The following is a 22,536-nucleotide window of genomic DNA, read 5'->3' as shown; positions in this document are numbered from 1 at the left end:
AAGTGACAATAAGAGGGTTTAATTAGGGAGTACAACTCGGTTCTGAATACGCGAAAGCGACAGTTCCCATTAAATTGGTACTTTTCAAAGTAGGAAACACTTCTCATAAGTAATTCTATTAGCAAGTACTTGGATTATCAATTGATTATGTGAATTACATTCGAACCTGTCTTTATTAATTGAATTTAATTTAATACTTTATTTTTCATTGTGCACTCTTAAAACCCCTATTTCGATTACCTTAGATAAACACTGTAACGATAGATAACGATAGATTGACACTTGGTCTCTATGGATTCGACAATCTTTTATATTACTCTGACGCGTTCGTATACTTGCGAAAAGTACGCATCAAGTTTTTGGCGCCGTTGCCGGGGACCAATTTCGTCAAATTTCGTACCCTATTGTTATATCGTTTAGACTTAGGTTGTTACCTGCCGGTCAATGTGAAGAACTCGCAGCACCAGAAGCTTAGTATATCCTCTGGCGGAACCTGAACATTACGCTCGCGCACGTTTATTTTTCCATAGAATTAGGAGAGTTATGGCCGAAGATCAAAATCAAAGACCTCTTAAGGATTTCGCTCAACCATCCAACGAAGAACCTAGTTCTAGTATAGTAAACCCAACCATCCCAGCGAATAATTTCGAACTTAAACCCTCCCTGTTGCAACTAGTGCAACAGAGACAATTCGTAGGTCTTGCTACTGAGAATCCAAACCAACATTTAAAAATCTTTCTCCAATTAGCAGACACTTTTAAAACCAATGGAGCTTCTCCTGAAGCAATCCGTTTAAGATTATTCCCTTTCTCCCTCAGAGATAAAGCCCTATCATGGTTAGATTCCCTTCCACCCAATTCCATAACAACTTGGGAAAACCTTAGAAAAGTATTCCTTGCTAGATACTTTCCCCCAAGTAAGACCGCCGTTCTGCGAAACCACATAACCAGATTTACCCAGAACCAAGGAGAATCATTGTTCGAAGCTTGGGAGAGATATAAAGAGTTATTAAGAGCATGCCCACATCATGGTCTAGAAAATTGGTTAATCATTCAGACCTTCTATAATGGACTTCACTATAACACTAAGATGACCATCGACGCTGCCGCAGGTGGCGCACTGATGAAAAAACCTTATCCTGAAGCTAGTGCCATCATCGAAGATATGGCTCAAAACCATCAATCATGGGGAGTTGAACGAGCGACAGTTGAGGAGAAGGAATCCCAAGGAGGAACACATGAGTTAAGCTCTATAGACATGATGCAAGCTAAAATAGACGCGTTAGCCCTCAAGGTTGAGCATATGTGTACAAACTCGAATACTGCAGTAGCAGTTTCGTCGGATTGTGAGATATGTGGAACCAAAGGACACCAATCTGCAGAATGCAGTCTCTTAAACGAAACCAACTCTGAGCAAGTGAACTACGCCCAAGGGAACCCATATTCGAATACCTATAACCCTGAATGGAGGAATCACCCGAACTTCTCCTATAAGAACAATAACCCTATCCAAAATACTGCACCTCCGAGACAACCAGGTTATCAAGCCCCAAGACCAAATCAACCTATGCAACCTGTGCCACCAAAGCCGAGCCTTGAGAAAATTATGGAAAATTTTATCACTGCTCAAACCCAACAAAACAAAGAGTTCATGAACCAAAACATTCATGTTAACGAACTGATTACCCAGTTAGGAACCAAGGTTGACCAAATAATTACTCACAATAAGATGCTTGAAACCCAGATCTCTCAGGTAGCCTTAAACCAAGCCCCCCAGACTACACCTGGAGGACAGTTCCCTGGACAACCTCAACAGAATCCAAGAGGACAAGCCAATGGCATTACCCTACGAAGTGGGACCGCTTATGATGAGCCATTAAACCCAAGATTGAGTGAACCCAAAACTTCTAAGGAATATACCGAACCCACAGACGAAGTAAAGGAACCAGAGGAATCTGAAAAACAGGAAGGTCAAGAAAAAGGAGAAGAACCTAAAGACAAAACTTATGTACCACCCCCGCCACACAAACCACCAATACCATATTCGCAAAGACTCAAACAGACCCAGATCAATAACCAGTATCAGAAATTCATTAAGGTTATAGAAAAACTTCACGTAGAAATCCCTTTCACAGAAGCCATCACCCAAATACCTTCTTATGCAAAGTTTCTCAAAGACATCCTTACCAACAAACGTAGACTCGATGATCCGAAGCCATTGGAATGCAATTCCATTTTCGGGAATAAGTTAGCCAAAAAAGATAAAGATCCTGGAAATTTCTCCATTCCTTGTCTTTTGGGAAGTCATGTCATCGAAAAAGCTTTTCTAGACTTAGGAGCTAGTGTGAGCTTAATGCCCGTAGCAGTTTGTGAGAGGTTAAACTTAGGAGAATTACAGCCTACTAAGATATCACTTCAATTAGCTGATAGATCTGTTAAGTATCCGATAGGCATATTAGAAGATGTCCCTGTTAGGATAAGTCAGTTATTTATCCCTACTGATTTTGTTGTCATGGACATCAAAGAGGATAATGATATACCAATCCTTCTAGGTAGACCATTCTTATCAACTGCGGGAGTCATAATAGATGTCAAGTGAGGAAAGTTGACCTTTGAGGTAGGTGACGAGAAGATAGAATTTATACTTTCGAAATTTCTTATGGCACCTGTGATGGCAGACGCATGTTATGCCATATATATCATTGATGGATGCGTTAGGGAATTAGAACAAGAAGAAATCATAAAAACAATTAAGTTGCCATCAACTCTCATACTGGATGATGATAACTTTAGGAAGCCCTACATCGATGATAACCTTTACGAATGTTTATCCCTTACCCCAGATCCTATGCCATGCCCTAAGAAAACAACCTTAGAACTTAAGGAACTGCCTAAGAACCTGAGATATGAGTTCCTCGATGAAGAGATAAACCGTCCAGTTATAGTCAGTGCTACCTTGAGACAAGAGGAAACAGACAACCTCTTAGATGTTTTACGAAGATATCCCTCATCCTTAGGATATAATATCTCTGAATTGAAAGGTATAAGCCCATCCGTATGCATGCATCGGATTTCGCTCGAAGAAGATTCAAAGCCCTCCAGAGAACATCAGAGAAGAATAAACCCTATAATGAGTGATGTTGTTAAAAGAGAAGTTCTTAAGCTACTTGAGGCAGGTATAATCTATCAGATCTCAGATAGTAAGTGGGTGAGCCCTGTGCATGTAGTACCTAAAAAGGGAGGCATCGCAGTAGTGCAAAACGATAAGGGCGAACATGTAGCAAAACGGATAGAAGGAGGGTGTCGGATGTGCATAGACTACAGAAAGTTAAATAAAGCAACCAGGAAGGATCATTTCCCTTTACCATTTATAGACCAGATGTTTGAGCGTCTAGCCAGACACTCTTACTTCTGCTATCTAGATGGATATTCTGGATTCTTCCAAATACCTATCCACCCTGAAGATCAAGAAAAAACTACCTTTACACGCCCTTATGGAACTTTTGCCTACATACGAATGCCATTCGGACTTTGTAATGCCCCAACTACTTTCCAAAGCTGCATGATGTCAATCTTTGCAGATTACCTAGATAATATCATAGAAGTATTTATGGATGATTTCTCAGTTTGCGGATTTGATTTCCAAAATTGTCTTGCTAACCTTGAGAAAATCCTGGAGAGATGCGTGGAGGTGAACCTTGTGCTAAACTGGGAAAAGTGTCATTTCATGGTCACCGAAGGGATTGTTTTAGGACATATAGTTTCCGAAAAAGGTATTGAGGTAGATAGAGCTAAGATAGAAGTCATAGAGAACCTAAAACCACCCAAAACTATCAGAGAAGTCTGAAGTTTCCTTGGACATGCTGGATTCTACCGGCGTTTTATCAAGGACTTCTCTAAAATAACCAAACCTTTAACTGGCCTTTTAATGAAAGATGTTGAATTCATTTTCGATGAAAAATGTAATGAAACATTTAATCTTTTAAAACAAGCGTTGATTTCAGCACCCATTATGCAACCCCCTGATTGGTCAAAACCTTTTGAGATAATGTGCGACGCTAGTGATTATGCCGTTGGATCCGTTCTAGGACAAAGGAAAGATAAAAAATTACATGCAATTTATTATGCCAGTAGAACCCTAGACGCTGCCCAACTTAACTACGCAACAACTGAAAAGGAACTACTAGTTGTAGTTTTTGCTATAAACAAATTCAGATCTTATCTAGTATGAGCCAAAATTATAGTTTACACCGATCATGCTGCCATTCGTTACCTATTAAGTAAAAAAGATGCCAAGCCCAGGTTACTCCGATGGATTCTGTTACTACAAGAGTTTGATTTAGATATCAGAGATAAAAAAGGCACTGAAAATGTAGTAGATGATCATCTTTCTAGGCTAGAACACCTGAAACCAGACTTCGTACCCATAAATGATGATTTTGCCTATGATAGACTGATAGCTAAACTAGAAGCCATTGAAGACGATAGCCTAGGCCCTCATGAGCACTTCCAAAAATCCTTAGCTGTAAGTAACGTGCCATGGTATGCAGACTTTGTTAATTACCTAGCTGCTGATATCATACCCCCTGATCTTGACTACCACCGCAAGAAGAAGTCCTTTAACGCTGTAAGAAACTTTTATTGGGACAAACCGCTCCTTTTCAAAAGGGGTAAAGACGACATTTTTCGCCGTTGCGTTCCAGAAGAGGAGGTAAATAGTATAATTGAGCATTGTCACTCCGCACCCTATGGTGGACATGCGAGCACCTCTAAGACATACGCCAAGATTCTTCAAGTTGGCCTATTCTGGCCTACCATGTGGCGTGATGTCCATGCTTGCATTGTCAAATGTGATAGATGCCAACGCACGGGAAATATTTCAAGACGTGACGAAATGCCTCTAAGAAACATTCAAGAAGTAGAACTCTTCGATGTTTGGGGTATAGATTTCATGGGACCTTTCCCACCATCCTTAGGAAACAAGTATATCTTAGTAGCTGTGGACTACGTGTCTAAATGGATTGAAGCTATAGCTGCACTCACAAACGACACTAGAGTGGTGATCAAGTTATTTAAAAACTACATATTCCCCAGATTTGGAACATCCCGTTTAGTCATAAGCGATGGAGGATCGCACTTCATATCGAGAATATTTGATAAACTTTTAAGCAAATATGGAGTTAGGCATAGAGTAGCGACACCATACCACCCACAGACTAGTGGCCAAGTAGAAGTATCCAATAGGGAAATAAAACAAATTCTAGAAAAAACTGTTTCTATATCTAGAAGAGACTGGTCTCAGAAGCTCCAAGAAGCATTATGGACCTACAGAACCGCTTTCGAAACCCCTATAGGAACAACTCCCTACCAACTAGTCTATGGAAAATCATGTCATTTACCTTTTGAATTAGAGCATAAGGCCTATTGGGCCATTAATACTTTGAATTTGGATTACCTGACCATTGGTGAAAAACGTATCCTTGACATCCACAAACTGGAAGAACTCAGGCAATCTGCCTACGAGAATGCCAAAATTTACAAAGAGAGAACCAAAGCTTGGCATGACAAAATAATAGCGAAAAAAGATTTCAATATAGGCGACCCTGTTCTCCTGTTCAACTCTAGGTTACGACTTTTCCCTGGGAAGCTGCGTTCAAGATGGACTGGCCCTTTCAAAGTATCTAAGATTCTGAGATCCGGAGCTGTAGAAATCAAGAACGAAACCTTGTAAATGGGCAAAGACTGAAGCTCTATGAAGGAGGAGACATTCCAACAGACTACTCGAGCCACACTCTGATAGATCCACCAATTCCTACGGCAGATGTATAAGTTCAGATCGTCAAGCTAACGACGTTAAATAAGCGCTGCTTGGGAGGCAACCCACAGTTTTCTTATCTTATTTTACTTTTTTTCATTTATTTACTTTATTTTATTTTTAATAATATTTTCGTCAGGACTAAATATCATTTGCAATGTTTGTGTTTTTAGGATCCTTTTCCCTAACCTTTGCAGGATACAGAACTTTGATGACATGCACGTAGCTTTTAGAGATGACGCCCAGAGGGAGTGTTACATAGTTCTCTACCAGCTCCCTATGGCACATACATGCTATCCGGACCAGGATTGCATGGATGCCCTAGGCATTGAGCCGAGCATCATATTCTTGTGCCACCAACTCCAATGGGATGAATTTGCTGATGACATGAACAACACCTACAGGAACTTGACTCTGGAGTTCCTCAGCTCGTTTGAGTATGATCCTTACTCCGAACCAGATAGACATGTTGTTTTCAGGCTATTCAGGATTGAGTACTCTTTCAGCCAGAAGGAGTTTGGTGACTTATTAGGTTTTCAGACTACCCCCGACTCTATCCCTGAGATGCTGATGGGATACTTTCTGAGTAAGGAAGTGGAGAAATTCTGGAGTGATATCTCTGATGGAGGGAGTCAGGATCCTTCCACTCAGTTGTCCCGGGTTATCCACAACTCTGCTATGAGGTATTTCCAAATGATATTGGCGCACTTCTTTCTTGGAAGACCAGATGCTGAGACTCTGGTGAGTGAAGAGGAGATATTTTTGTTATTCTGTGTATCCCAGTCACGCCCTGTGGCATGTGGGTACTTTCTGTTGTGTGGCCTCAGCAATGTTGCCAGATCATCCGAAGGAGTTATTCATGTAGGAGGGATTGTCACGGAGATTTCCATTGCCTTAGGCCTATCCCGCAAGTTGCTCTATCTCAGGACTTTCTGTGGCTATACTACTATGGATATTGATTTCTGCTTGACCAGAGGATTCATGAGGAGATCCTCTTTCAATCCCAGACAATTCAGATTGTTGATTGATAGGGAGACGATACACTACTTTACACTGCCAGACCCGATGATGACCAGTGTTCATGACCTAGCTAACTAGAGTTATGCTTTGGAAGGTCATGGAGAGACTGTTGATGAGCCTATATCCCCTCTTGTTGCTATTATACTCCTACGCCACCTTCACCCAGGATTACTGTGCTCTCTAATAATTTATCTTTGCAGACCCCAGATGTCCACACGCAGATTGCCGAGTGTCGCAGAGAGATTGCCGAGCTTAGGCAGGAGGTGGCTGACCTTAATTTACAGATTGCGGTGTCCGATCTCACACATGCTACTGAGGCTGATTGTTTGTAGCAAGAGATAGAAGAGCTTTGTCAGGAGATAGCCGTACTTCATGGATCTAGTCAGGCAGAGAAGCCCTCTGCTGTTTGAGTTTACCGTCTCGTTTACCTTTTCTTATTTATGCTTATATTATTTTTCGAATTTCCCTGACTTATTTTATATTATCGCATTCGGTATATTTTCTAATTATGTTAGCACTTTGATATTTCCATATATATATATATATATATATATATATATATATATATTATATATATATATATATATATATATATATATATATATTATGTGTGTTTATTTCATTTAGATTCATATTATAATCTAATAGCTTTATTTTATTTGTTTAACGTTTAATTTTATTTTCATAAATTGTGCAAGCCTTATTTCATTAGAAAAAACAATAAAAATGCTATCCGGACCCCCAGACCCAAAAAAAGCATGGAGAAGCCCATACCAATCTTCAAATTTTGGCGCAGCTTCAATTGCTCTTGTGGCGCCTGCCATAGAGTCTGTGGCGCCCGCCACGGCGTCTGATATATTAGGGACAGATTCAAAGAATTCACCATTTTAACCCTCAAACTTCCAAAACCCATTTTTTCCTCTTCCAAAAACTCCTTTGAACCCCATAAAAGCTCCTACATTTCTCATCTTCCCACCATACAATTTACCTTTCCAACTTCCATTTTAATTTTCATCCATCAATATCCATAAAAATCCCACCTTTACCACACTATATATATAAACCCATTTTCATCTTCTTCAACACATTCAAAGAGAAAAACAATGGAGTTCAACGGATATATTCTTCGCGAAGGGAAACCTAGGGATAAGCAGAGAAGGATTATTGAAAGGTTGCAAAATCGGGAAATTCTCCCGATGAGGTACGTGGATGATAACTGTCTTTATACTTTAGGTATATACCATAGTGTTTTTCATTTGTTAGATTTTTTAGGCTTGCACACTATCTTTTTAAACAGAGAGCCTACCTTTGAGCGACTGACAGTCGAGTTTTTAAGTTCTTTAGTTTATATTGTCAGTTCTAACACTGCTAGTAGAATTGGTACTGTTAAATTTCGAATGTTTGCTGTTGAGTATGAGTTTAGTACCAACGAACTAGCAGGTCTGTTAGGAATTCCTCATGGGGAAGGTGCTATTTGTGAGGCCCCTTTGGATTCAGATTGGTCGGTCGAGGTATTTTGCTTCTAGCAGAGATTATCTAATACTTCAATAAGTTCTTTTGAAGGAATTCTTGCCTCGACCATCCATAACCCGACCATCAGAGTTTTTAGATATCTGTTGGCATGCACTATTTTTGGTCGGGAGAATCCAAACAAGGTTAATGCTCGGGAGCTTCTATTTTTACAAGGAAGCCTCATAAATAGGAGGATTAATTCGGTCCCGTTTATGTTTGCTCATATGGCTTTAACTCTTAATAAAGCAGGACCTATTGTTTTTGGAGGACGCATTACGTCTATTGATCGGGCTCTTAACTTGAACAATGAGATAGCTACCTTAGTTCCCTTAGCTCCTCGCACAATCAACCTTAAATTTCTAAAAGATATGAAATTGTGCCGAGTGAGAAGAGAGGGAGGTTATGTGCTTATGATTCATGGAGTAGCTTTCCCATTTGTTGCCTTATCGTGCACTAGACATACTGATGTACATAATGAAAGGAACTGGACCTACGATTTAGATGCTCCACCCGTTTTGGGTCCACTTCCTCCTAATGTTCCTGATGAGGAGGGACACGACACTGATGAAGAGTTTGATCGGAGAGAGCAATCTCCCGTACCTCATGTGTCCCCCCATCACCCTTCACCACCACACACCGCACCATCTTCTTCTTTTGTAGGTTCTGCTCCTGGATTCTATATTACTGAGGAGATGTGGTGCGACCACATGGCTAGAGAACAAAGGCGTAATGACCTACTCTCTACCATTCAGCAACAACTGGAAGACAACATGAGCTTCATGCAGGAATCGCAGCAGAGGACAGATCCATCTTATACGACTGTTGCACAGACTCTGCTTGCGATCACAAACGAGCAATCCCGTCAGCGGAACTACCACCGTGAGCATTTTGCACTGATGGAAGCCACTCAGAGTTCCATTTTAAGCAACCTTCGAGAGGTGAGGACTTCTCGGGATGCCTTATCGGCCAGGATGGATCAGAGAGACCGTCGTCGCAGCAGATCCCGTAGTCCACCTCAGGATGGCGAAGGAACCAGTGGTCAGCAGTAATGTGACAGGTTACTCTCCCCTTATCTTATTTTGAAACATTAGGGACAATGTTCGATTTAAGTGTGGGAGGAGATTTTATCGCTTTCTATTTTCCTTTGCGGTTTTTAGTTAGATTGTTTATTTTTTATTGCTTTTTAGTTGCTTACTTGGTTTTATTTTGCTTTTAGTTAGAGTATTTTAGAAAATGCATGTGTCTGACGAGTCACCAGTATAGTGTATCTTTAGTACATCCTAATCTCCCCATTCCTTTAGCCCTACCAAAAATTTTGCAAAAGAAAACAGTGTTATTCTGAAAGTTTTTGGGATTTAAGACAGGTTTGAGTTAGGATGTGGTGACTTGGGAGAACTTTTTGAAACATCAGTATCGTTTTAGCACCATAGACTTCATGAATATAGGAATCACTCCCGAAACCCCATATACCATGGCCTTAATTATCATTTCAGTATAGTCCTCAGTAGTTTATTCCAGCAGACAGCTCCGGCCTAAGCATCCTCTACGTAGGGGACCGATGAACATAAGTGAATGATCCAGTGAAATAAATAAAAGAAAAAGGCAACTCCGGGATAGGTGACCCTCACAAAGTCATTTAAACCAAAAAATTGTAAAAATTTGCTGCAAAAGAAAAAGAAAAAGAAAAATTCACCCGCTGTTAGTTGGTTCAGAGGTATCTGGCGCTGAACTCGGTAGGGCGGATTACGATTCGATCCCCCACAACTGCATTTGGGTCAAATAAAAGGGTTTACACAGATTTATGTGCCAGAAACCCCATGTTTAGGATCAGAATCACTAACCGGTCACTCTGCTATGAAGCATGTACGGATAACGGGATTAATGTGATTGCGCCTGAATGAAAAGGACCCCAAAAGAGATGAAGAGGTAGGCCTAGGTATTGTGAGATAATATGGGTTGGTTAATATAGGAATGGAGTTTATGTCCGTGTCTGCGGATAAGTGTCATCACGATACCCTTGGTTCACTCAGTTAGTACCTATCACTACATCCCGACTTGAACATAGAAGCCTTTCTAGCCCGAATCACTCGTTGACACCGGTTTTTCTTCTTTGAGCTTTTAAGTGTTTTGCTTGAGGACAAGCAAGGGTTTAAGTGTGGGAGAATTTGATGACACTGAAATTCACCGTATTTTTGACTCCGATTTCGCATGCATTTTAGTTGTTTTATTGTTATTTTGTTATGTTATTACTATGTTTTTCTTTGTTTTCATGTTTTCAGTCTAATCGGAGCCCCGGTCGAGAAAAGGAGTGAAAATGAGCTAGAAAGTCATAAAATCAGCATTTTACACTTGTGGCTCCCACTGTGGCGGGCGCCATGGGTCCAGCCATGACGTGTCCCAGTTCCAACCTCTCCTCAACTGCCACATCTCCCATTATCTCCACTTGGGCGCCACAATTTCCTCATGTGGCGGGCGGCACAAGAACAAAAGTTTTCCCTCCCATTTTCAAACTGAAGGGCATCCTTGTCATTTCCATTATTTTCCTTGCCTATAAATAGAACCTTGATTTCATTTGTTTCTTCATCCAAACTTAGTTACAACTAGGCATATATCAGAATTGTAAAAGTGGTAATCGCTTCACATCGGAGTGTTGCCACACTGTGTAATCAAGTCTGTAATCGAGTTTGGAAGGAAGTTTAATCCTGCCGCCATTTTCATTTCTGTTACGCACTTTATTCGACCCTCCGATTGGAGCAGGTTTTATTGTTTTACCTTTGTCTACTTTATTTTCCCGCACTGCCTTTACTTTGTTTACTTTCCCGCACTGCCTTTATTTTATTTACTTTCCCGCACTCGCACTTTACTTTGTTTATTTCTCGCACCGTACTACTTTTATTTACTTTCCTGCACCACACTACTTTTATTTAATTTCCCGCACTCGCACTTTACTTTGTTTATTTCTCGCACTGCACTACTTTTATTTACTTCTTGCACCGCACTACTTTTATTTATTTTTCGCACTCACACTATTTTTATTTACTTTCCGCGCTCGCACTACTTTTATTTAAATTAAAATGCATTCTTACTTTACCATGTCTAGCTAAACCTATAAAGGTTAGAATGTAAGGATCGTAATTGAACCGATAATTCGTACAATTGTTCGTAGAAACACTTAAGGGCTATTTTGACTTTCAACTTAAGTTTTCCCGCACTTAATTTCCGTTGGGTAAGATCAAAAGTCGTCTGACATCTATTTAAACTTAGTTGTTTTTAACTATTTCAAATACAGCGAAAGCGCTTTGTTTAGTTCATTAGGAGTTTTTAACTTAAAAAGAAAAGTGATTTTAAAACTATTTTCGGACGCGTTTATAAGTTTAGAGTCTGGTTCGTGAGAACCTCTTTTGGTTAAGAAATCCAGGTCAAAATACTTTTCAACTTAGTCAAGATTTTATATTTCTTAAAAATAGGTTTACTACTCTAACGCAATGCGCGCCTTTTTATAAGTGACAATAAGAGGGTTTGATTAGGGAGTACAACTCGGTTCTGAATACGCGAAAGTGACAGTTCCCGTTAAATTGGTTCTTTTCAAAGTAGGAAACACTGCCCATAAGTAATTCTATTAGCAAGTACTTGGATTATCAATTTATTATGTGAATTACATTTGAACCTGTCTTTATTAATTGAATTTAATTTAATACTTTATTTTTCATTGTGCACTCTTAAAAACCCTATTTCGATTACCTTAGATAAACATCGTAACGATAGATAACGATAGATTGACACTTGGTCTCTGTGGATTCGAAAATCTTTTATATTACTCTGACGCATTTGTATACTTGTGAAAAACACGCATCAGATGATTCCCGCTTCACAAATGTTAATGGAAGAAGAAAGAAAATATGAAATTGAAGAAGAAAGAAATTAGGGTTTAGGCAAAATAGGGGAAGAAGAAAATATTTTCTGTAGAGTTTCGAGTTTTATTCCTTGCAATTGCAAATTCTCTCTTATTTTTACAATGATAGGGGTTACTCCTTATTTATAGATTTAGGTTTGCTTGATCCTTAAGAAAAGCCCAAAAAACATAATTATGTTAACACTACAAAATTAGACCTAAATCGAAATTCCTATCGAAGTACACTACTTCGACGTTTCGATAACTCAATGCATTTCGATGATAACAGAATCTATCAAAATGTTACTTTTTACACAAAGAATTACATTCTCAACACACCACCTAATTCATTATGTCTAAGCTATATATAATCACCCTAGAACTTAACTTCTTGAACACTTCGACCTGCACTACTTTCATCATGATATATGCAATATGATTCTCAATTCTGAACTACTCTAGATTCAACTTCTCTTCTTCAACTTACTCTCAAAGATAATGGAACCTCATTTCGATTTGCTTGGTTCGTCCATGCGCTATTGGACTCTTCATCAGATTGATAGTAAACATGTTATCGATCTTCATGGTAATCGCTTCATGATTCTTCCCTGTAATCTCTTCAATCAAATTCACCATCTACGTTGCTTGACATGCACAAAGAGAAGTAGATATGTACTATGCTTCACACGACGATAGCGCTGCTATTGGTTCCTTTCTCGAACTCCAAGCAATTGGTGCACCACCTAGCATAAACACATAAGCAGTTGTTGATTTTCTATCCTCAGCATCTCTATACCAACTTGAGTCGGTGTATTCCACTAGCTTTAATTTTTTTCCTTCATCAGATGTAGGAAATAAAATGCCATAGTCTAGAGTTCCTTTCAGATATCTTAGTATCCTCTTCGTTGCTACTAGATATGATACCTTTGGCTTCTTCATGAATCTACTCACCATACCTACATTGTATTCTAGATCAAGCCTTGTGTGAAAAAGGTATCTTAATGACCCAATAAGCCTTCTGTACTATGTTGGGTCGACATCATCTTCATCTGAGTCTTTTGACAGTTGCAATATGGGCTTAGCTGGAGTCGAAGTTAGGTGGCAATCTTGAACCTCAAATCTCTTGAGTATTTCACATGCATATCTTCTTTGGTGAATCACCAAGCCTTTACTACTTTTTTAGAATTCGACACCAAGGAAGTATAAGAGATTTCCCAAGTCTGACATTTCAACTCCTCACTTAAGTCATGTTTGAAATCTTCGATTTCCTTATTACAATTTCCTGTTATCAACAGGTCATCAACATAGAGACATAGTATAATCAATTCACTATTTCTTCTTCTTACATATACTCCATGCTCAGTTGTACACTTCACAAATTCCTTCCCCCTTAGAAAACTGTTTATCTTCTTATTCCAAGCTATTGGAGCTTGTTTAAGTCCATACAAGGCTTTATGCAGTATGTATACCATGCTTTCTTCGCCTTGTTTCACCAATCCAGTTGGTTGTGCAACATAAACTTCTTCATCTAAAGATCATTCAGGAATGGAAATTTCACATCTACCTGTTACATGTTCTAGTTATTCATGTTTGCTAGACCAACAATCAACCTTATTGTTTTGATCCTAGCAACAAGTGCAAAAACTTTTTCGAATTCGATTCCTACTTTATGAAGAAATCCTTTTGCCACAAGTCTTGCCTTGTGTCGAGTTACTTCTGTTTTGGGATTCAACTTCACCTTGTATACCCACTTCACATAAATTTCCTTCTTGCCTTGAGGAGATTCGATAAGTAACCAAGTTTGTTGATTTCGATGGACTTCAGTTCCTCATTCATTATTTTCATCCAATTCGAATCCTTCAATGCTAAGTGTACCAACTCACATTTATCGTCGACCATATCATATGAAGTAACCACACATCCTTGCAACCTTACATGCACGTGTCTTGTCATTTGAGGCCTGCTTGTGATTGATTGAGCTTTGACTTCTTCTTGTCAAACTTCTTTTTCGACTTCACATAGTGGTTCTTCACATAAGATTCTCATTTTATCTTTCTTCACATTTTTTCAATCCAATCCCATTACTTAAGTTCATTTATAATAACATCCCTGTTGATCACTACTTGCTTGTTCACTTGGTCGAACAACTTATAACCTCTAGTCGAATGATATCCTATTAGGATCATCTGACTTGACTTATCATCAAGATTTCTTCTCAACTGATATGGCACATGTCTATGTGTTATAGATCTAAATACTTTCATATGGTTGAATCTAGGTTTGACACTAGACCAACATTCTTCTAGCGTGATTCCTTCTAGCCTTTTTGTCGGACATCCTTTCAAAATATATGTTATAGTCGACACCACAACTTCTCCCCATGATTCTTTGTGTATATGCTTGTCTTTCAACATACCTCTCACCATATTCATGATGGTTCTGTTCTTCCTTTCTGTAGTTCATTCTGCTGTGAAGTGTAGCGTGACATCACCTCATGCACAATCCTTTCTTTCTCACATAACATGTCGAAGTCTTTTGACACGTATTCTCCACCACCATCAGTCCTTAGGATCTTAAGCTTTCTACCATTTTTTCTTTCGACCATAGATTTAAACTTGAAAAATAACTTGATCACTTCACTTTTCTTTTTGATTAGGTAAGCCCATAGTTTTCGACTGAAATCATCTATGAATATGATAAAGTATTTGTTACCTCCAATCGAATCCACCTGGATATGACTACATACATCAGAGTATATGATTTTAAGAATTGCCTTCTACTTGGTTCCTACATCCTTGCTGAAATTGTTCTTGTGTTGCTTTGGCTGCATATATTCCTCACACACTTCATTTGGAATGTCATTTTTTGGTAATCCTAAAACCATATTTCTTCTCTTCAGATCTCTGATGTCTTTGAAATTGAGGTGGCCAAGTCTACAGTGCCATATTCATTCATCCCTTCTAGATGCAGTTGCAAGACACTTGTGCACCATCACATTAAGTTCAATCTTAAAGGTTATATTCTGAGACATTGGAGCCTTCAATATTAACCTTCCACTTGAGTTGAGAACTCTTATCATATTGTCTTTGATTGACACTTTGTAGTTCTTTTCGACCAACTGCCCTATGCTGATCAAATTACTTTTCATGCCTGGTATGTACAATAAATTGGAAATTATTGACCTTTTTCCATCTTTCCTCATAATTAGAACATCACCAATACCTTCAGCCACTAGAGTATTGTCATTTGCAAATTTTACCATGTTCTTCATTGAGGGTTTTATGTTGACAAACCAATCTTTCCTACCAGTCATGTTTGATGAGCATCTTGAGTCCAAGTACCATTGGTCATGGAATCTTTTTCATCTCTTGTTGTGACCATCAACAACATCTCTTCTTCTTCTTCATGTTTTGTAAACTTCGCATCATTTTCTTGATTCTTGTGTTTTTCAGGACAAACACTAAAGTAGTGAACATACTTCTAACAATTAAAACACTGAATGTGACTTTTGTCAGGTTTTTGACCATCATCTCTTCCTCTACATGTAGCACCACCTCTTTGGTTGCTTTAGTATGAGAACTTTATCTGATTCGGCCAACCTCCTTCTTGTTGATTTCGACCGGTCGAATTGTTGTGGCCTCATCTTGTCTAACCATTCTCATTTGCCTTTTTTTTCTCTTGCTGAGTGTGCCTGCAAAGCCACACCACTCTTCGACTTGCTTGCAGCTCTTTCAGCCATTCTTTATTCATGAGATTCAAGCATCCCTTGAAGCTCTTCCTTTGTCAATGTTGACAAATATTTCGAATCTTCTATGGCTACTACCACATGGTCAAACTTTGGAGCCACTGACCTCAAGATCTTTGCAATAACCAGTCTTGATATCAACATTTCTCTAGATACTTTGATTTGATTCACTAGTTTCATAAACCTAGTGAAAAAATCAGTTATACTTTCATTGTCTTCCATCTGAAAGAATTCATACATTCTTTTGTGAGTTTGTAAACTCACCTCTTTCACCTTCTCAGTGCCTCCAAACGACTTTTCCAGAATCTCTCGTGCTTCTTTCCCTGAATCAACATCACTCAGCTTTTCAAAATTATCGGAATAAACACATTGATGAATTATAAAGAGAGTTTTATAATCTTTCTTCTTCAATTCTTTATGTGTGGTATTTTATTCATCTGTTGCATTTTCTACGAGCGGAGTTACTACCTCATTCAAATGATCCCAAAATCTTGACAATAGAAAATAACCTTCATCTGTTTACAATAATTCTCATAATTCTGACCCTTCAAAATTGGGAGACTCGCCGAAAAATGTCCATTCAGATGATTCAACGCCATCGTGTTTTACTTCCCACGAATCGCTCATCCAATGCTCTAGCTACAAAATGTTGGAAATTCACCAAAACCTATGGAGAATTCCGCAACAATCTTGATGAACAAGATTCAATCACACCGATCGAATTTCCTCTTATTCTTCATTATTCACTTAAGTGAATCAACCAACCTTGGTTGCAAGATAATTCTCGTTGCACAATTGTTAATGGAAGAAAAAAGAAAAGATAGAATTGGAGAAGAAATAAATTAGGGTTTAGGAAAAATAGGGGAAGAAGAAAATATTTTCTGCAGAGCTTCTCTCTGCTTCCAAACTAGAGTTTTATTCTTTGCAACTGCAAGTTTTCTCTTGTTATTAAAATGATTGGGGTTACTCCCTATTTATAAATTTGGATTTGGTTGCTCCTTAAACAAATCTCAAAATACCTAATTCTTTTAACACTACAAAATTAAAACCTAAGTGAAAATTCCTGTCGAGATACACTACTTCGACGTTTCGGTAACACAATGTATTTTGACAATAATAAACTATTTCGAAATATTTCTTTTGATATAAAGAATTACATTCTTAATATTTATAAATATATAAAAAATCAAATCCTAGATTTATATTTTAGTACAATAAAAAATCTACAAATATTACTCAAGTATAAATCTACAATTTGTATAAGGCCAAATATTTTTTATTTATTTATTATTATAACCATATAGTATCCTGGATTTGTTGAGAATTTGAGTTTAAAATTCCAAGTTCGACAAAAGAGTAAAAAAAAATATAATAAAAATATTTTTCTCTAAGAGTATTGCTATATGTAGCGAAAGCAGATCTCACGAATTTCGTGATACATGCTTTGTTTTATTATAAATCATAGTCGTCAACAGAAATATTAAATAAAATAAATAGGTTAATGCTAACACGTGTTTTAAGGACACAAGTTAATGATATATTTATAGAAATATTTATTTGAAATGCGTGTAATTTATTTTTTGAAACTTAAAATTTTGTTTTATTTCACACAAATTTTTTAATAATAGTAACCTTAACTTATGTTCTTGAGACACAAGTTAGCGAGACCCAAATAAATATGAGGTAAGTAACCTCTTGCCCGCCATAGTCCACACTTGTTGTTTAACTAAACATGTTTATGCTCCCATGCTCAGATTTTTGTTATTGTTTCAACTAAACCTGATTTCTTGATCTTTCTTTTCTCCCCTTCATCGGAAGAAAAACATACGTTTTCTCCTTGAAACAACCACGTATATCGTAGGCCATTCAATTACTTTTAAAATTACTTTATCTCTGCCGGTAGCAGCATTACTATCAACATTGCATTCATTCTCTAAGCCTTCTTCTATTACTTTTTCCATACAAGAAATCCCGCTTGAGAGACATTGGTTGATAAATTTGTATTTTTAGACAAGAACAACAACTTTTAACTTGTAACCTCCATATTTATATTTGACATCTCCGTAAATTCAAATTTTCGAAAATGATCTTGCAATTATTTATCAACAAAATTTTACCTTTTTTTTTTAAGAATGTTTAATCTTACTAACATTCCAAAAACAAAATTTTTGATAATACAAACGAAATTTCTGATACGTATTTTTTTGCATTTTTGGAAAATCTCACATTTTTATCGAACTTTTGAAAATTTCTGGTGAAGAAATACCGGAAATTTCAAAAATTCTGGTTTTTTTCGGAGAAATCTTAAACCCATACCATAAATTGTTAAAATTTCCGGAAAAAACAAAAACTTCCGTAAATTTAAAATTTTCCAGAATACCAGAAATTTCAAAGTTTCCGGTATATCGAAATTTTTTGCCTTCGTGTCAAATTTCTGGCAGCAGTGCAGAAAATAAAAAAAATGCTTTATTTGTGCGGTCCAGACCCGTCAGGGTCTTCTACAAATTAGTGTACAAATTTTACGCAGTTCTTCAACACTGATGCAATATGTTTTCTATGTAACAAGTTTAATTAAATATTTTCCCGCATCTATATGATATTGATAATATACTTTTTATATGATGTAAATGACAAATATTTGAGTCCTGATATGAAGTATTAGCATGAACACGAAATATTGGCAAACAACGTGATATTATTGTTGTGTCAGTTCATTCTGATACTGCAAATGGGAAGCGAGGTAGGAAAGATAAATTGGTTGTCGCACACCTGAAGCACTTTGAGACCATTTGTGTTGATATTCCTTTATTTGTTAAGTATGTGAATGAAACATGGTTGACACCTTATAAAGAAAGATTTATTGCTGCTTGGACTAACTGAGTCACCCATTTAGAACCAATTCATGTTTTTGGGGAAGAAATTACACATTGAAGAGCGTGATTTCAGTCATGAAGAAAATGGTGCATAATTGGATTTAGAAGCAGAGTATGAAGAGTTGAAGACATATTTCAGTACTTTGGATATTGTAAGTGATGACTTCTCGGCAAGTGTACCAATAATTTCGAAGTAATAAAAAGATCAAATCCACAAGGACTTCCTTCAAACAAGACAAAAGGTGTGCAATTTATAAAGAAACTAGTAAAGGGGGGAGGGGGTCGAGTTTAATTGCGAAAAGTGAATAAACAAGTCAATAATGTCACGATAACAGCCAGGTTGTGTTGTATAATCCCTTATTCCTCTCTTGTTGATGTTTGATGCTCTGTATGAATTATCTAATCACTATAACCTCACAGCGAATTAACAAAACCATTATAGTCGATCCCTCAAGAAATAACTCACTAACCACTATTCAGAGCTTTCTATTCCTAGTCCACTATCATAAGCAGGGTTAAGCAATGTCTAGAACGTTAAATCTTTATGCTACTACTCGGGGTATCCTATCTCTATTCAACCAGTATAAATAAAACAATTGCCCTAGGTCCAACGCATATACTAATGGTCAGTATTCCATATATGCCCAAAATCAGATTATAAAAGTATCTCACGTAAAAAGCATTACGAACAAGAAGCAATTGAATAAGGTTATAGATTAATAGGTTCATACAATGGTCAAATCAACATAGAATCCAACAATTGAGAAACATGATCATCATAACACAATCTAACCTAGAAGAATTTAGCTACTCATAGTGCAATTAAAAATACCACAATTGATAGACAAAGATAACATAAGAAGTCCCTTGAAGAGATGACCTTCAATGACTTTAAATGATCCAAAAACCACCATTTGTACTCTCTAATTCATGCTTTAATCTCCCAAAATTATAACCCTTGTGAAAGTGCAAAAAATTACCTTTTAAAGGCGTCAGAATGGACTAGAACATGTCAGAAAAAGACCCACAAAAGTGACCATTGCGCGTGATACGCTGCATCGCACACGTGATACCCTACATCGTGCGATGCATGTTTTAATGCCCTAGCGCGTGTGCGATGGTGGATGTAATTATTTTCGAAGCTTCACTTTTTTTTTGCTCTTTTTCCCCTCAAATTTTCAATAAGTCTATAATTTGAACACTTAGATATTTTCCCCTCATTCTTTCGTCATTCTTCCTCATATTTGCTTGACTTTCACTTATTTTGCTCCGATTCTTCGATTAAATATATGCAATGATAGACTTTCATCATAACCCCAAACTTAAATTGTTGCTTGTCCTTAAGTAACTCGCCTACAACTACACATTTCCACAGGCAATAAGTCGCATAATAATAATCGAACATCACCAAATTAAATATTTCTTTTACAAAACCATTGTTCTAGCTCCCAACTTCTATCCGACGAATTCGGAAAAAATGTTCTCAACATTGACGAGTACTCAACCTGTCTCTCAGCTCACTATAACTCACTCAATAGATAAGGTGATCTCTCAATCAACATGCAAAATCAATTAAACTTAGCTTGATCATGTTATAATAGACTCAATCATAGAAATCACAACACACACTTTAGAGGATGTTTCAGGTTGTAACTTGGCTTATGATAGGGCAGGTTCTACCGTATCCTCTTACTCTGTCATGTTGACATGTTCTTGAGTCAACTTTTGCTTTCCACCTTTCAGCAATATCTGCATAAACTTAGCAAACTTGGGGATTAACTCTAAAATTTCATGGAAAGAGATACTTACCTGAAGTTGCCTCAACACTTCTTTAATTTTTTCAAACATTCCTTCCTCATCCTCATGTACCAGCTTCTTCTTAATGATGGGATATGGTATTTTTATGTAATCTGGTAAAGATGGGTTTTGTTCGTTCAAAATTTGATCCTTTGTTCTCTTCCAAGGAGAAATTTTATCTATAAATTGATCAAGGGTGACTCCTCTTTCCTCTTCATCACCTTGGTTCTCACTCTCCTCCTTTTCAATTTCCCTTTCCTTTTCTTCAATTTTATCCTATTTAACTTTTTAAGCTTCCTCCTTCCCAGTAACCACCCCAAAATCCATTTCCATAACCTTGCATATTTCATTCTTAGGATTATCAACGGTGTTCCAGTGAATCCTACACTTGAGCTTGGTAAAGCAACTATTTGTCTGGATAATTGACCAATCTGAGTCTTCAAATTCTTGATTGATGCATCATGGTTTCTGCTCAAAATTTCATGGTTCCTAGTTACCTGCTCAAAGCTACTTTGAGTAACTTTAATGAAATTATACAAAGTCTCTTCCCATTGTGTTGGCTTCCTTTGAAATAGAGCTTGTTGGCTTTGTTGCATGCCTTGGTTAGCATTTGAATTTGGATTATTATTCCAACGGAAATTTGGGTGATGTTTCCAATCCGAATTGTATGTGTTGGAATACAGGTTGTTATTTTGAAAATTAGCAAACTGGACCTCCTCACTTGTTCCTTCCAACAAACACCTTCCATTCGCATGTTCTCCTCAATAAAAATCACACCTAAGTGCTTGTACCTCGCTTACGTTGGCTCTACCTAAGCTACTTTCAACTAGCTTTTATTTTAACAATTGAATTTGAGAGAAAGAATTATATGGGTATCAAGAGGTAACATGCCTTTAGGAGAGCCCATAGTTTCCAGCTTTACCGACCTTTCAGTTTTCACACAGTACGCATTCGTACACATCTTCTCAATGAGATCTTTTATTTGTGGTTCGATCATTTGACGGATTAAACCTCCCGCAAAAGCATCCAATACCATGCGAGTTTGACTCTTGAGACCTTTGATGAAGTTTTGCATCTGCTCCCTATTATTCATGTTATGATTTGGGCATCCGAGCAACAAAAGCTTAAATTTTTCCCAAGCATCATAAAGTGACTAAATTTCCTACTGCTCAAAATTAATAATTTCTACTCGGCGCTCGATAAACGGAGTAATATCTTTCAAGGAATTTATCCTTCAATTCCTTCCAAGTCTAGATTCCATTAGGAAGGCAAAACAACCAATCTTTCGGCCTTCCAATCCGTGAGAGCCCAAACAACCTCAATTTAACTTGGTCTTTAGTGACATCAATAGGTTTGCACATTAAAGTTGTTTTATCGAAGCGTGCAAGATGCGCCCATGGGTCTCTAATCGTGTTCCTGTCAAACAGATTTTCTCTTAAACCTGAAAGTGAAGAAGTTTTAATATCAAAATTAACAGGGTCTACCGATATAAACCCCCTAAAAACCTGTTATTCATCAGTTCGTTTACAATAGTCCCCCATAGTGAGGGGTTGCGCAACACCCATGACTTATTCTTCAAAGTAAGAAGAACTTAAAATTTGATCTTCTTATGGTATTCCTCCGTCCAGAGTTGCTTCTCTAACTGTCTTTTTGAGAGTATGTGCAGTTCGTTCAATTTCTGGATCCAATGAAATTAATGGTGATCCTGAACTACGCATACACAAACAGAAAAAACCCAGTAGCACTATGATAAACAAAAAATAAAAATAAAAAATAAAAAGATTAAAAATAAAAATAAAAACAATTGTACAAACGTCACCTAGTTGAAAAACCAACAATCCCCCGCAACAGCACCAAAAAACTTGATGTCTTCTCGGAAAGTG

At 37.5% G+C, this 22,536-nt stretch overlaps 1 non-coding gene across 1 annotated transcript; it reads right to left on the bottom strand.

Moving 5' to 3' along the window:
- Nucleotides 1-927: 927 nt before the first annotated feature.
- Nucleotides 928-1,034, bottom strand: LOC127109312 (small nucleolar RNA R71). Its single transcript, XR_007796627.1, has one exon. It is a non-coding gene; the product is annotated as a small nucleolar RNA R71 (small nucleolar RNA).
- Nucleotides 1,035-22,536: the final 21,502 nt, after the last annotated feature.

The sequence above is a fragment of the Lathyrus oleraceus genome, chromosome 7 (genome assembly GCF_024323335.1).
Source record: "Lathyrus oleraceus cultivar Zhongwan6 chromosome 7, CAAS_Psat_ZW6_1.0, whole genome shotgun sequence".
Taxonomy (NCBI): Eukaryota; Viridiplantae; Streptophyta; class Magnoliopsida; order Fabales; family Fabaceae; genus Lathyrus; species Lathyrus oleraceus.
This window is presented reverse-complemented; position numbering and strand designations above follow the sequence as displayed.